The sequence below is a fragment of the Bos indicus x Bos taurus genome, chromosome 9 (genome assembly GCF_003369695.1).
Source record: "Bos indicus x Bos taurus breed Angus x Brahman F1 hybrid chromosome 9, Bos_hybrid_MaternalHap_v2.0, whole genome shotgun sequence".
Classification (NCBI taxonomy): domain Eukaryota; kingdom Metazoa; phylum Chordata; class Mammalia; order Artiodactyla; family Bovidae; genus Bos; species Bos indicus x Bos taurus.
Genome location: NC_040084.1, coordinates 32,591,636 through 32,608,149, shown reverse-complemented (window position 1 = coordinate 32,608,149; position 16,514 = coordinate 32,591,636). Strand labels below are relative to the sequence as shown.

General features: G+C 42.8%; 1 non-coding gene and 1 pseudogene across 1 annotated transcript; both read right to left on the bottom strand.

The window, feature by feature from the left end:
* Positions 1–1,734: 1,734 nt before the first annotated feature.
* On the bottom strand, positions 1,735–3,550 carry LOC113898892 (annotated as a pseudogene).
* Positions 3,551–10,833: 7,283 nt separating this feature from the next.
* TRNAV-CAC lies at positions 10,834–10,906 on the bottom strand. Its single transcript has one exon. It is a non-coding gene; the product is annotated as a tRNA-Val (tRNA).
* Positions 10,907–16,514: the final 5,608 nt, after the last annotated feature.

Sequence of the window (16,514 nt, the reverse complement as noted above, 5' to 3'; positions counted from 1 at the left end):
CTGCAGTGCTGGAGACCTGGGTTCGATCCCCGGGTCAGGAATATCCCCTGGAGAAGGAAATGGCAACCCAGTCCAGTATTCTTATCTGGAAAATCCCATGGATGGAGGAGCCTGACAGGCTATAGTCCATGAGGTCACAAAGAGTGGGACACGACTGAGCGACTTCACTTTTTTTTTTCTTTGTGGCGTAGCTGGTAAAGAGTCTGCCTATAATTCGGGAGACGTGGGTTTAATCCCTGGGTTGGGAAGATTCCCTGGAGAAGGGAAATGCTACCCACTCCAGTATTCTGGCCTGGAGAATTCTATGGACTGCACAGTCTATGGGCTGTGAAGAGTTGGACACGACTGAGTGACTTTCACTTTCATAATTACATAGGCCCATACTCCCTATGTATGTATGATTATACATCATATAGCTTTTTAAATTTTATATTCTAATAACCCCCTTTCTTTCAATTCTTCCCTTAGCAGAAGCCACTGGGGGGAAAAAATTCTTAAAAATAAAATATCTGCATATACACAAACGATACAATTTGTGTTTCATATTCCTCATGAGGATCATAAACACAGTTTTTGGCTGATTAAACTTCAGTCTCTCTTCCTTGCAGCCCAAGAGTCTAGAATAGTTCCTGGCACATAGTAAATAAAAGCTTCTCTAACCTGGGGTCCCAAGAAAGCAGAGACTGAGATAAAGAGCTTTTTGTTTGTTTGTTTATTTTTTAGTAACTACTATTGTTTATTTATTTGGCCACATGGCTTGTGGGAATCTTAGTTCCCTGACTAGGAATCAAACCTGTGCCCTCGGCAATGAAAGTGCAGAGTCTACTTTCATTGGACTGCCAGAGAATTCTGGAGACGAAGACTTACTTTACTGGTGAAAGAAATCCCAGAAGAGCAAAAGTGAGGGGAAGGGGTTCAGAGGGCAAATGTTGGCCTGATTGTTGAAGACCATCCTTTGCTAAGTGTAGAAACTGTCTCTCAAAATAATCTTCTGAAAGAGGAAGAAAGAAGACTTCATCTCTGGATCCCATCTCCCACTGGTCTCCCTTATGTTTCTGAGTTGTGCATGTACGAGACCTCCCAGAGTCCCCACCTCGTGGTCAATAGAAAAGCTGTGGGTAGGTGGTGCCCGGAGGAAGTTGGAAAGAGCTCACGCAGAAGAGAGGGTGGGAAGTGGTACCTAAGAGGAGTCTAACACCATACTCAGTAAATGCTTGCCAAAAGGATAGAATTGTATTGCAATAGTAATAGAGTCATAGATTGAAGAGGAGTAAAAAGTCCTTAGCAATTCGATATCACAATCATCCATAATTTAATGAAGAAAAGACACAGGTTCTGCTTGGTTTTTTTTCCCAAGCTTTTGTCTGTTTATTCAAACACAATGTGTCTTAAGGAGTTTAGAAACAGGCTGGAGACACCATTATTCTTTGAATAACGCAGAGAGCCACTGAAAAGGGAATCAGCGCCATGGTAGGTTGTAACACTGGTGTGTTAAGAGTAAGTCCCTATCCATATTCCTGGACTGTAAACACGGGGAACCAAAGTATCAGAGGTAGCACTGCTGCTGCTAAGTCGCTTCAGTCGTGTCTGACTCTGTGCGACCCCATAGACGGCAGTCCGCCAGGCTCCCCCATCCATGGGATTCTCCAGCAAGAACACAGGGGGTATCAAACAGAACCAGACAAACCCTTTGTTCTGTCTTCCTCGCTTATGCAATCAACGCACACTTAAGCAAAACTGAATTCCTCGTTAAGCAAACATTTTTGCATGAGCTGCCTTCTCTTTATCTTTCTGTGCCTTCATCTTTTGCTTGACTTGCAGCAATTCTGCCTGGATAGCTTTATCTTCTGGTGCTATCTCCTGAGCTTTCTTAAAATCAGCCAATGCTTGAACATATTCTTTTAATCCTTGCCATCCTTCAGCTCTACGGTACAGTGCTTTGGTATTTGATGGGTCTATTTCAAGGGCCTCCAAACAGCTATCGACTGCACCCTGCCGATCGGACATCTTCAGTTTGTAAGCGCTGACATTCAGCATGCAGCTCAAAGCGACAGGCTACAGCTTTGCTCCATTTGCGTCCTCAGCAGCAGCCCTAGAGCCTTCCACATACCTTAAAAATTTTGTGTATTTTTTAATGGCCATCTTCCAGTTCTGGGATTTGAAAAATGTATTTCCAATGTTTTTTAAGTCTTCTGATATTAACACAATTTTATCTACATCTTTTAAATCCACATCCGCAACCTCGGGGAAATCTGGGTGACTGTCACCAGATCCATCCCTTGGGAATATTTTCCAATCATCACCTTCTTTCAGGTTTCCACATTCTGCAATAACACAAAATTTGGCAGGTTTTTCACCTTTCACCTCCACATTTTCCAGAATCTTTGCCACACCCATTTTTTAATCCCTTGGCCAAACACTATGTGCTTCCCATCCAAGTGTGGAGTCAGAACCGTGGTGATGAACTGGAAGCCGTTGGTGTTGCTGCCTGCTTGGCCATGCTCAGCAATCCCTCCTCGTCACGCTTATAACAGAAATTTTCACCTTCAAGTTTTTCACCATAAATGCTTTCTCCACCTGTCCTATTCTGATTTGAGAAGTCTCCACCCTGAATCATCAAGTTTTTAGTATTTCAATGCAAAGGACATCCTCTGAAACAGGGAGGTTTTCCTGTGGTGGGTCCAGTGCTTTTTTCTCCTGTATACAATGCACAAAAATTCTGCAGTTTTGGGTATAATATCTGCAAACAATTCTAAGACAATTCAACCAACTTGCTCCCCTCCGATGTCCACATTGAAGAAGACTCCGAGGTTACCGGGGTTGGAGAGCTTAGCCTGGGGGATGGATGCAACATTGTGGCTTTAAGACGCATGTATGACCACCTCATAACACCGCGTGGTCACTGGACAGCTCGAACCCTAAAGTCGCAAGGTCCACCCACAGGTTCTGTTTTAAAAGAACTTGTTTCATGGAAGAATTTTAATATTGGCTGATTTTTGAAGCAGTTTTCTGACTATCAGCTCAGTCTAACTAGAGCTGATTAACTGGGGACCTGCAGCAATGTGCCAAAAAACTCACAGCACCTGCCCCTCAATTGGATTAAAGAAAAATCGTTCCTAAAAGCATGGAGCAAATCACACATTTCCACGAGCATCATCAGCAAGTATCTGCTAAGTTAACTTAAGTGATTCTTCAAATTTGCCACTGTCACCTGCAAGACTTCACATGGAGTCATCCTTCCCCATCCCATCACCCCTTTGTGACTATGACCCATCCTTCAAACCTACACTGGGAAATCACCGTTACCAAAAAGCCTTCGCATCCCCCTCTCTCTCCCCTTCGCTTTCCCTTCCTTCTCCCCTGTCTCCCTTCCTTGCATGTTTCATCCCTCTCATTACTTTATCTTGGCTGCTTTCACATTACTCAATTTTACTGCTATCACTACATCTCTCATACTCATAAGAGTGACTCTTTCCCCGACTAGATTGTCAGCTCTTCCAGGGCTAAAATTCCGGCACTTATCTTTTAGGACCTGACACACAGCAGGCATCCAGCAAATTTCAGCTTAATGAAAAAATAAATCAGTTGCCATTTGAATAATAGGGAAAATTGCAAAGGTTTTTAAGAAGAGATGGTAGCTGATGGCTATAGTGGGGTGAATCAAGGGAATCTTGGAGGAGCTAGATGCAAAAGGAAGATGAGACTTGTGGACTTAGAAGAGACAGGCTGTTTCAGCGGAGGCTGTGACCATAAGTGGAAACATGTTTAATTTACTGTAAAGCAGTGGATTCTCCAGCTTGGCGAGGGCAGGGAGCTCTAGAGCAGGTCACGGGGAATAAAATCAGAGAGGAAAGTGGGGGTCGGGTTGCAGGGGCACCAAATGGCAGGCTTAGCAGCCTTACCTTTGTCCTCTATTTTAAGTTCTCAAAATATTTTGAGCAGTAGGCAACACAGCCAAGCGGAGTTTAAAAACAGCTCATAGACGTGCGGAAGAGCAATTGGAAGGAAGAAACCAACAACACTTAAGAAGCAAAAAGTGACTTCCCTTGACGAGCTCTGAGCCAAAGATAAGAGACAGAGTTTGGTGTTGGGAAAAACAATCTGGGAGGGCTTTAAAGATTATTTCCAAACTCAGTGCTTTCCTGTCCCGAGCTTAGAGTTGACATTCTCCACGACGTGACCTGAACTCTAAAGTCTAGTCTCCTCAAGTCCTGCTGAGTGGCCCATTCTCTGTCTCCACACACAACCTCTGCGGGCTCATCTCTGGGAAGACCTTGAGGCCTGAACTACCCTGCCTTCTACCCATTTCTTGCTGTCAAAATCTGACCTGCACTTTAACCCTCTCTTTATTTTTATTTTTTAAACTTTTTATTTCCTATTGGAGTATAGCTGATTAACAATGCTGTGAGAGTTTCAGGTGGACAGCAAAGGGGCTCAATCATACATATACATGTATCCATTCTCAACCCTCTCATTAAATGCTCTCTCCTCCATGATAGGAGGTGAATATAAGGAGGTCATCCCCAAGTAACTCATGTTACTTCCCTCAAGCCTTCTGGAGACAAGCTCTCCCTAATTCAGGTGTCTGGTCATATGGGTAGGGGTCAAATATAACCATATCTCTCTTGAGTTTTACACAGAGGAAGGACAAAATGTGGTGTAAACAAAAACCTGGATTTTAGTCTGTTCTATAGACCTGAGAATCCTGGACATCCTGAATCCAGACATCCTGGAATGTGAAGTCAAGTGGACCTTAGAAAACATCACTATGAACAAAGCTAGTGGTGGTGATGGAATTCCAGTTGAGCTATTTCAAATCCTGAAAGATGATGCTGTGAAAGTGCTACACTCAATATGCCAGCAAATTTGGAATACTCAACAGTGGCCACAGGACTGGAAAAGGTCAGTTTTCATTCTAATCCCAAAGAAAGGCAATGCCAAAGAATGCTCAAACTACCGCACAATTGCACTCATCTCACATGCTAGTAAAGTAATGCTCAAAATTGTCCAAGCCAGGCTTCAGCAATACGTGAACCGTGAACTTCCTGATGTTCAAGCTGGTTTTAGAAAAGGCAGAGGAACCAGAGATCAAATTGCCAACATCCGCTGGATCATGGCAAAAGCGAGAGAGTTCCAGAAAAACATCTATTTCTGCTCTATTGACTATGCCAAAGCCTTTGACTGTGTGGATCACAATAAACTGCGGAAAATTCTGAAAGAGATGGGAATACCAGACCACCTGATCTGCCTCTTGAGAAATTTGTATGCAGGTCAGGAAGCAACAGTTAGAACTGGACATGGAACAACAGACTGGTTCCAAATAGGAAAAGGAGTATGACAAGGCTGTGTATTGTCACCCTGCTTATTTAACTTATATGCAGAGTACATCATGAGAAATGCTGGACTGGAAGAAACACAAACTGGAATCAAGATTGCCGGGAGAAATATCAATAACCTCAGATACGCAGATACATCACCCTTATGGCAGAAAGTGAGGAGGAACTAAAAAGCCTCTTGATGAAAGTGAAAGTGGAGAGTGAAAAAGTTGGCTTAAAGCTCAACATTCAGAAAACGAAGATCATGGCATCTGGTCCCATCACTTCATGGGAAATAGATGGGGAAACAGTGGAAACAGTGTCAGACTTTATTTTTCTGGGCTCCAAAATCACTGCAGATGGTGACTGCAGCCATGAAATTAAAAGACGCTTACTTCTTGGAAGGAAAGTTATGACCAACCTAGATAGCATATTCAAAAGCAGAGACATTACTTTGCCAACAAAGGTCCGTCTAGTCAAGGCTATGGTTTTTCCTGTGGTCATGTATGGATGTGAGAGTTGGACTGTGAAGAAGGCTGAGCGCCGAAGAATTGATGCTTTTGAACTGTGGTGTTGGAGAAGACTCTTGAGAGTCCCTTGGACTGCAAGGAGATCCAACCAGTCCATTCTGAAGGAGATCAGCCCTGGGATTTCTTTGGAAGGAATGATGCTAAAGCTGAAACTCCAGTACTTTGGGCACCTCATGTGAAGAGTTGACTCATTGGAAAAGACTCTGATGCTGGGAGGGATTGGGGGCAGGAGGAGAAGGGGATGACGGAGGATGAGATAGCTGGATGGCATCACTGACTCGATGGAGGTGAGTCTGAGTGAACTCCGGGAGTTGGTGATGGACAGGGAGGCCTGGCGTGCTGCTATTCATGGGGTCGCAAAGAGTTGGACACGACTGAGCGACTGAACTGAACTGAACTGATAGACCCAAGGCCATTCACAATTTTAGTTTCCTCACAGGCAAAATAAAGGGGTTGAATGATGTCTTTACTTAGCTGACTCATGATTTGACACTCCATGTGACTAACAGTGAGACTTTTGTGTAGTAGTCGGGGGAGACACACAGGGAACTAAGAGCATGGCGCCTAGAGTGATTAGCATTTGTTTATTGATGGACTAACTCGAGACCCACTGCAATCACCTAGGTGTCTCTATTGCCTCTGTTTGGAATTGGCTGGTGCAGGGCCAAGATTTCAGAGCTGACTGTTGTTATGCCAGTGACTGCAGTAGCTTCCCCTCCATTATATTGAGATATTATTGACAGACAACAATTGTGTTGTCTTTCAGTAGTGTCTGACTCTTTGTGACCCCATGAACTGTAGCCCACCAGGCTTTTCGGTCCATGGAATTCTCCAGGCAAGAATACTGGAGTGGATTGCCGTTCTCTTCTCTAGAGGGACTTCCCAACCCAGGGATCAAACCCTGGTCTCCTGCATCTCAGGCAGATTCTTGACCATTTTAGCTATAGGGAAGTCCTTAAGGTTCAAGATGTATTGATGCTTTTGAACTGAGGTGTTGGAGAAGCCTCTTGAGCATCCCTTGGAGTTCAAGGAGATCCAAACAATCAATCCTCAAGGAAATTAGTCCTGAATAGTCATTGGAAGGACTGATGCTGAAGCTGAAGCTCTAATACTTTGACCACCTGATGCAAAGAACTATCTCACTGGAAAAGACGCTGATGCTGAGAAAGATTGCAGGCAGGAGAAGGGGACGACAGAGAGTGAGATGGTTGGATGGCATCACCGACTCAATGGACATGAGTTTAAGCGATCTCTGGGAGATGGTGAAGGACAGGGAGACCTGGTGTGCTGCAGTCCATGGGGTCAAAAAGAGTCAGACATGACTGAGCGACTAAATTCAACTGAAGATGTATGTGACAAGTTAATGTGCGTGTAACTTGCAAAATGATGACTTCAGTAAAGTTATTTACCACATCCATCATATCATATGGATTGTATATGTGTGTGTGCGTGTGTGTGTGTGTGTGTGTGGTAAAAACACTTAAGATCTACTCTCTTAGCAACTTTCAAGGATACAACACGATGTTGTTGACTAGAGTCACCACCTGCACTGCAGTTCTTAAGGCAGTGCTTCTCAAACTTAAACACACATTTGCATCACCTGGGGAGGACAGTTTGCCCTTCATATCCCTGGGTTCAGCATCTTTGGATTCAACCAACCATGAGGATGCAGAACCCACTCATCAGAGGCCAACTGTACACAGCACACTTTTATATAAGTGACTTGAGCATCCAAGGATTTTGGTATCTGCAGAGGTCTTGGAATCAATCCTATGGACACTGGGGAACAACTGTAGCAGGGCTTAGAGAGTCTAGATTTGTGATTTTCAAAGTATATAAGTGACTTGAGCATCCAAGGATTTTGGTATCTGCAGAGGTCTTGGAATCAATCCTATGGACACTGGGGAACAACTGTAGCAGAGCTTAGAGAGTCTAGATTTGTGATTTTCAAAGTAGGGCTCACAGACAGACATGAGTAGAGAGGGCCATCGTGGGCTGAGGAATAACTCTATGGGGGAAATAAAGTATAATCCCATAGACTTGAATTTTTATATTCTAACAAATGCTGCTTGTTGGTGGAGGTTCCTACTGGGAGATTTGGTTGTCATGCATTGTTATTGTAATTATGTGAAGTGTATTCATTCACTCAACACCTACTGTTGCCAGGCATTGGTCTAGACACTGGGAGTACATCTGAACAAAACAAACAACTGGAAACTCCCTGCTTTCCTGGAACTCATATTTAATAAGGAAAATGTTGTAAACAGAACAAGATACACACATAGTTGGAATTCCTACACTTAAGCACACTTTTTAAAATCATATATCAATTTTTCTTCAGCTGCTTGCTGTTTGTAATGCTATTCTTGTCTTTTAATTATAAACTGATATTAGCTTAGCTTAAATTAATTATCAATTTAATTTTGGCCTGTTGTGGGTATCCAAGGGAGGTAGTTTGCACATATGTTTGCACCAGTGGTATCTGCTGCTGCTGCTGCTAAGTTGCTTCAGTTGTGTCCGACTCTGTGCGACCCCATAGACAACAGCCCATTAGGCTCCCCCATCCCTGGGATTCTACAGGCAAGAACACTGGAGTGGGTTGCCATTTCCTTCTCCAATGCATGGAAGTAAAAAGTGAAAGTGAAGTCGCTCAGTCGTGTCCGACTCTTATGACCCCATGGACTGCAGCCTACCAGGCTCCTCTGTCCATGGATTTTCCAGGCAAGAGTACTGGAATGGGGTGCCATTGCCTTCTCCGAGTGGTATCTGAGGCCTATACATTTTCATTAGCTGGGCTCCCAGACATGCAGGCATTTGAGACTCAATTATGAATCATCCACATTCCAGCTATCAGCTTAGTGTAATTAGAACAGATTAACTGGTGACCAGCAGCAGTGTGATGAAAAGTCACAGATGACAGACCTGTCCCTCAATTGGATTAAAGAAAAATCAAAAACCTGGAGCAAATCACAGGTTTCCATGAGCATCATCAGCAAAAATCCTAAAGCAGATTTACCTAATCTCTTATCACCAAGTCCTTTTTCCTCAGAAGGAAGAAATGGATAGAGTAAGGGGACCATAATTCTGCAAGTTCACTGCATCCTTCTCAGGGAGAATCACCTGGAGGTTGAAATTCATGAGAATGCCTGCTGTAATCAAAGATTCCTACCACCTGGAGTCTTACAATTATTATTATATACAAGAGTCATGAGTTTTCTGTTGGGTTGATGATTTCATTAGACTTGTGCTTCCTTAGTTTCTGCTTCTCTGTTCTCTCTCTTGCCATCAGGGGAGCACTCACAGACACAGGCAGCTTGATTCCCTTCTTTCAGACAAGAGCAGGGTTTCTTTCCAAGTTTGGACATTGTAAGATGTTGGATGCTTACCCTACTTGGGCTCAGTTCAAACAGAAAAGTGAGAGATGCTGTCCTGGTAGAAGTTAGGATGTCAGACTGACAAGTGCCACATAGCTTTTTTCACTTTGAAATACCTGATCTTTTTCAAATATTCTGCAATAAGTACATACTATTTTCATTATTTTAAAGTATTTTTAAATAAAATAAATGATTTGTTGAGGATGTTTGACTTAGTATGGTCACTGTGTTAGGAAAAGAAGTGAGGTGAAATTTTTAAAAACTGTTTGCTTCCTTTTGGCTAAAAAAGGAGAAACAAAATTATCTTTTTTACTACAGAAAATTGATTAAGTGCCCATTACCCTAGGAAACGTGTAACTGGACCTGGTTTTTTACTTTATGTGATTTAGAAAAGGTCTCCTCTCTTCTCAGAGCTCTGAGAAATGTCATTTTAATTTTTATACTTCTGGAAGGGAAAGCCCAACTCCAAACCCCTTTCCTAAAATTCCCAGGTATTTTCTAGTTCATAGAGTAGACCAGAGTGGCTTAGACCAAAGTTGGCTGGTAGAAAAGGACAGCACAGACCCCAAGGGGGCTTCACCTGCAGTACAGGACGATGGCCACTGGTGAGCGCTCGAGACTCCTTGTTACAAAGGCAGAACTCACCCGCTGTGAATTGAATTACCCCCACATTTCTAGACCAGTCCACAGAGAGAGGAGAACTCAAAAGGAAGGAAGTATAGCTAAATACTCCTCAGAAGGCGTATGAGCTACACTCTGCTAAAATTTAACCATTAATAGGGAAAAGATAGCCATATTTGTACCCTACGCTGGTGAAATGAGTTTATTTGTTCTTATTTTTACCAGGCAAGATGAGGAGGCAATATTGCCTCAGCCAAGTTCTACAGAAAGATTAGGAGCCTGGATGTTTGTTGAGAAGATTCTGAATTAAGTTCTAGCAGCAAGCTTTAGTTATGTGTCCTCTGCACTGTAGATCACAGCTGCAAGTTTGAAGGACCTGTTTCCTGGGAGAAGTACTCAGGAGACCCAGGGGTGGCGCAGGAAGTGATGACAGGGGAACGTGACAAATGAGCAAACATCCAGATGCGTCCCAGTATCAGGGACTTTCTGAGCTGAGGGACTTGTTTGGAGGTAGGAGAGGAGCTGCAGTTCTTGTTTGTTTGAAAGCCTTTTCTCTGGAGAGACGTGCCCTTAGTTCTTTCAAATATATTGGGAAGTTTCCACTTGCCCTGAAAGCCTTCCCAGACTAGGTGCTGCAGCGTCTGACAGGACCTCAGAGTCTTTCATCCTCTGAAACATGGTTTCCCAGATGCCGTTTAGAGCACTGGAATGAAAAGCCCATCAACACAAATGTAAGCAAGAGTGAGAAGGAGGTTTGCTGGGGACAAAGAAGCCAAGTCATTCCTCACCTCCAATTTGCTTAAGGGTGCTGGATTAGTTTCTGAGACTACCACGGGTAGCTGAAAACAGCAAAATGTGTTCGCTCACAATTCTTATGAAACAGTACTCCACATAGTTAAAAAGCAAAACAAAACAAAACAAAACCCTGAAACCATGCCCCATAGTGTTAATAGAAATTAGTGACTAACAGAGACCCTGAGGCTTCTGAAAGTCTGTTTCCACCCAGTTTTGAACCAGGGACCTCTGGCATGTGAGGCGAATGTGATAACCACTACACTACAGAAACAAGGCCCATATGGTTTGTCTTTACAGAACAGTAGATAAGGGAACAGTTTATTTTTTAAAAAACGTCTGCCTGTAACACAACAAAACTGGCTTAAACTAGATAGAACAGACAGGGCTGACCTGCATCTGCACAGCATAGACTTGCTTGCCAGTAGGTGACCTTTTGATGTCGAAGCCCCAAATTTCCCCACATTTTACACTAACTTCCCCCAGATTTGCATGTGTCCCATGAGAAGGCAATGGCACCCCACTCCAGTACTCTTGCCTGGAAAATCCCATGGATGGAGGAGCCTGGTGGGCTGCAGTCCATGGAGTCACTAGGAGTCGGACACGACTGAGCAACTTCACTTTCACTTTTCACTTTCATGCATTGGAGAAGGAAATGGCAACCCACTCCAGTGTTCTTGCCTAGAGAATCCCAGGGATGGGGGAGCCTGGTGGGCTGCCATCTATGGGGTCTCAGAGAGTCAGACACGACTGAAGCAACTTAGCAGCAGCAGTAGCAGCAGCATGAGGAAGCATGTAGTTCAGTTGCGCCTGTGCAGGAAGATGATTATGTCACCTTTCCCCCCCTGCAGTCACTTTCCTCTCCACCTCTGACCATCCTATACTCCTCACCCATCAATGTCCCAAGTCCCCCATCTTCAGGGAGGCGGGTCTGAGATTGCTCTCCTATCTCCTCAGTTGGCTGCCTCATGAATAAACTCTCTGCTGCAAACATTGACGTCTTGGTGTTTGGCTTGCTACCTGTTGGGCCAAGGAAACTGGTTTGGTAACACTGGAGGCTAGAAGTTCAAAGCCAAGGTGTGAACAGGACTGTGCTCTCAAAATTTTAGGGAAGAGTCCTTCCTTGCCTCTTCCTTGCCTCTGGTGGTCATCAGCAGCCTTGGTCCTCCTTGGCCTGGAGATGCCCCACTCCAGTCTCTATCCCTGTTTTACACAGTATTCCTCCCTCTCGGCATTTCAGATATTTCTCCTTATAGGGACACTAATTATTGGAGTAGGGCCCTTCCTAATCTAATATGATCTAATTTTAACTAATTACATCTGCAAGACCATACCTCTGGAGGGTGGACTTCTGAAACAAGATGTGAAATTCCAGGTGGACATCAATTTGGGGGAACACAAGTCAACCTAGTCAGCTAGTCAACCTAGTGGGGCTTCCCTGGTGGCTCAGATGGTAAAAGAATCTGCCTGCAATGCATGAGACCCAAGTTCCATCCCTGGGTTGGGAAGATCCTGTGGAGAAGGGAATGGCTACACACTCCAGTTTTCTTGCTTGGATAATACAATGGACAGAGGAGCCTCATGGGTTATAGTCTGAAGGGTCACAAAGAGTCACACACAACTGAGTGACGAACACTAGTCAGCCTAGTACAGGAGCTTTACCTGCTTTGACTGTATTTGCTTCACTGCAGATGGTGACTGCAGCCATGAAATTAAAAGACGCTTACTTCTTGGAAGGAAAGTTATGACCAATCTAGATAGCATATTCAAAAGCAGAGACATTACTTTGCCAACAAAGGTCCATCTAGTCAAGGCTATGGTTTTTCCTGTGGTCATGTATGGATGTGAGAGTTGGACTGTGAAGAAGGCTGAGTGCCGAAGAATTGATGCTTTTGAACTGTGGTGTTGGAGAAGACTCTCGAGAGTCCCTTAGACTGCAAGGAGATCCAACCAGTGCATTCTAAATGAGATCAGCCCTGGGATTTCTTTGGAAGGAATGATGCTAAAGCTGAAACTCCAGTACTTTGGCCACCTCATGCGAAGAGTTGACTCATTGGAAAAGACTCTAATGCTGGGAGGGATTGGGGGCAGGAGAAGAAGGGGATGACAGAGGATGAGATGGCTGGATGGCATCACTGACTCAATGGATGTGAGTCTGAGTGAACTCCGGGAGTTGGTGATAGACAGGGAGGCCTGGTGTGCTTGATTCATGGGGTCGCAAAGAGTGGGACACCACTGAGTGACTGAACTGAACTGAATGTTCTTAATATGAAGAAGTATCAAGATAAAAAGAGGACTTCTCTTTTTTAATTGAAAGAAAACAATGTTTAATAATCTATTCCTACAAATATATGATTTAAATTTAGAAATCATAACAAATTAGATTTCAGTTTCCAACCTCAAAACTAGACATTTCCTTGTCTATTAGACCTGGAAAGATATCAATATTATACAAGAAACTGAACTTTTTTACTCTGCCCTCTAAATATAAAAGAGGATTTCTTATGACTTGGATTAGCACACAGCTGACAGGAGATTTTTTAATTTATTTTAAAAATAAACTTTTTCACTAGATGGGGTCATTCAAGGATAAAGATTACTCCTCATGAGGTTGAAATCCACTAATATATCTTGTATGATTTCCAAACCAGCTGTTGACAACATTCTTAATATAGGAAGGAATATAATTACAAACAGCTCTTCTTCCAATCTGCCTTTACGTGTTCCTTTCAGCAAGTTCCCTGTAGAGTATCATGACTTACATCTATCTCCCATTCCCAACCTCAATCTCCTTCTTGTTGACAATGGTCTCTGGGACTCTGGGAAACTGAAAGGAGAAAATTCACACAAAATTATTGCTGACCTCTTTCTGTGGCATTCTTTAGAAAGAGCCTTCCTAAACATCTAAATCTGTATAAAGAACGAATCCAGAGGAAATAACAAATACTAGTTAATATATTAATGGTAGAAAGTATTATCTCCTCAAAGTGTAGAGATAAGGCAATCCACTATTGCCTATGTATCAGATATATAACCAGTACTCTTGCCTGGCAAATCCCATGGATGGAGGAGCCTGGTGGGCTGAAGTCCACGGGGTCGCTAGGAGTCGGACACGACTGAGTGACTTCACTTTCACTTTTCATTTTCATGCATTGGAGAAGGAAATGGCAACCCACTCCAGTGTTCTTGCCTGGAGAATCCCAGAGACGGCGGAGCCTGGTGGGCTGCCATCTCTGGGGTCTCACAGAGTCAGGCACGACTGAAGTGCATAGCAGCAGCAGCAGCAGCAGCAGATAAACAAGCTGAAACACATGGGTCATAAGCTACAAAACTATCTATTCAGTAATGAGAGAAAAATAAAGGTGTGCTTCCAAAAAATAGAGAGTAAAAGCCAAGTGGAGTAAGGATTTATTTATGCTTATTTATTTATATAAATACGCATATTTAAACAGAATACATTTACGGCTGTGGTTCACAATCTGTCCCTGTCTCTTTCAGTGCTTTGCCTAAGGTAGCCTGGTGAGAAACATCGCACGTCTGGATTGGATTCAAGAAGACTTTATAAACATCATCTATACCCAGAAGCCTCAACAATCTTTGAAGTCATACAAATGCCCTACGAGCTAAAGAATTGAAGCACAGAAAAATTTGTGAGGAAATTTGCAGTAAGCAAAACTGGTTACTGAATGTCTTCAATAGAAAATTATGCATTGTTCAGAGTACAGTCTTCTAGGCTATCTGATTTAAGCCTATCATTGCCTTGAAGCTATTTTACAACTCCTATAAGTTGTAGAAAACTGATAATGAGGTAAAATAATTGCTTACTGACAATTCTTGTTTATCCATATGAAATAAATTCTCACTAGTGGAGGTTTGGTTGACTTCTTTTCCCCACGAAGGAATAGCATTTTGAAACCACTTGCAAATTCATTTCAGTATTCCTGATTTATAAATGTGTTTGTTCTTTGGATTATCTTTTGAATTAGCTGTAACAGCTTTTCCAGTTCCCGCATTTAATTAATGAGTTAAATAAAATCTTTGACACATGTTCACTTCATATTCATGAGTCATATTACTTTAAAAAATTACCCTTTATAGATTTATGGAACAAAACATGCCACTACTTTCAGACTGAAGTCTTCAATTTTTACTGAAAATTAAATCTAGCTATTCAGTTCAGTTCAGTTCAGTCGCTCAGTCTTGTCCGACTCTTTGCGACCCCATGAATCGAAGCACGCCAGGCCTCCCTGTCCATCACCAACTCCTGGAGTTCACTCAATCTCACGTCCATCGAGTCGGTAATGCCATCCAACCATCTCATCCTCTTTCATCCCCTTCTCCTCCTGCCCTCAAGCCCTCCCAACATCAGAGTCTTTTCCAATGAGTCAACTCTTCGCATAAGGTGGCTAAAGTACTGGAGTTTCAGCTTTAGCATCATTCCTTCCAAAGAACACCCAGGACTGATCTCCTTCAGAATGGACTGGTTGGATCTCCTTGCAGTCCAAGGGACTCTCAAGAGTCTTCTCCAATACCACAGTTCAAAAGCATCAATTCTTTGGCACTCAGCTATCTTCACAGTCCAACTCTCACATCCATACATGACCACAGGAAAAACCATAGCCTTGACTAGACGGACCTTTGTTGGCAAAGTAATGTCTCTGCTTTATTAGGTTAAATTTAAGTGAATTATATATTCCTGTTATGTACTCCTGGAATAGGGCTCTCATATGAAAGTATTAATCACTGCATATATGGACTGATAGTTCAAGGTTATTAAATGCACTCTTTTTCCACAGTAATCCTCATTTTTTAAGACTTCTGTCTGGAAAGCTTTCTAGAACAGCTCTTCTCCTGACCTAAGGAAAAACGTGGATATAGCCATAGGAAATGTGAATTCATTTGGTTTGCTTTGTGAATTATTACATACATCAAAGCTAAGATTGACAGCAACATTATTCTAAAAATAACTAACAGCGTAATGACAATGCAATGGCTACTACATTCAAACAACCTAACAATTTACACTGTAAGTAAATCACTGGACAGGGATGTAAGCTGCCCAGTTCCTTACCTAGAGGATGAGGATTAAAGTTCTACAAGACTAAAGTTCTAATTTCAGGTAACCCCTCATCTCCAGGGGCTTCCCTGGTGACTCAAGATGGTAATGCAGATCTACCTGCAATGCAGTAGATCTGGGTTTGATCCCTGGGTCCCAAAGAGCCCCTGGAAAAGGGAATGGCAACCCACTCCAGTATTCTTGCCTGGAGAATTCTATGTAATTCTAGTCCATGGACTAGAGGAGCCTGGCAGGCTATAGTCCATGGGGGCCAGAAAGAGTCAGACACGACTGAGCAACTAACATTTTCACTTTCCTCATCCCCACATACTCAGGCCCTGGACAAAATTGAGAAGACATTAGAGTATGCCTTTGCTATATTTTAGTTGTCAATTTCTGCCAACCCATTATGAGTACTCAACAGTCAGTACTCTCTAACCTGGTCAAGCAAGCCAAATGAATTCATATTTGCTATGGCTTGTATCCCAGTTTTTCCTTAGCTCTGGAGCAGAGATGGTCTAGAAAACTTTCCAGGCAGAAGTCATAAAAAATGTGGAAAAACAGTGCATTTAATAACCTGCTGTCAGGAGAAGATTTTGAATAACTCTTTCACATTAAAATATTCATAATCTTACCTTTCCCAAAAGGAAATTCATTTTATTTATTTATTTGGAGCTTTATTTTAAAAGTGAATTGCAACCCCTGAGTTTACAGTCAACTGATCTTTGACAAAGAGCAAAGGCAATAAATGGAGAAAGGATAGTCCTCTCAGAAAATGGTGCTGAACAACAGGATATGCACATGCAAAATGTGGATCTAGATACAG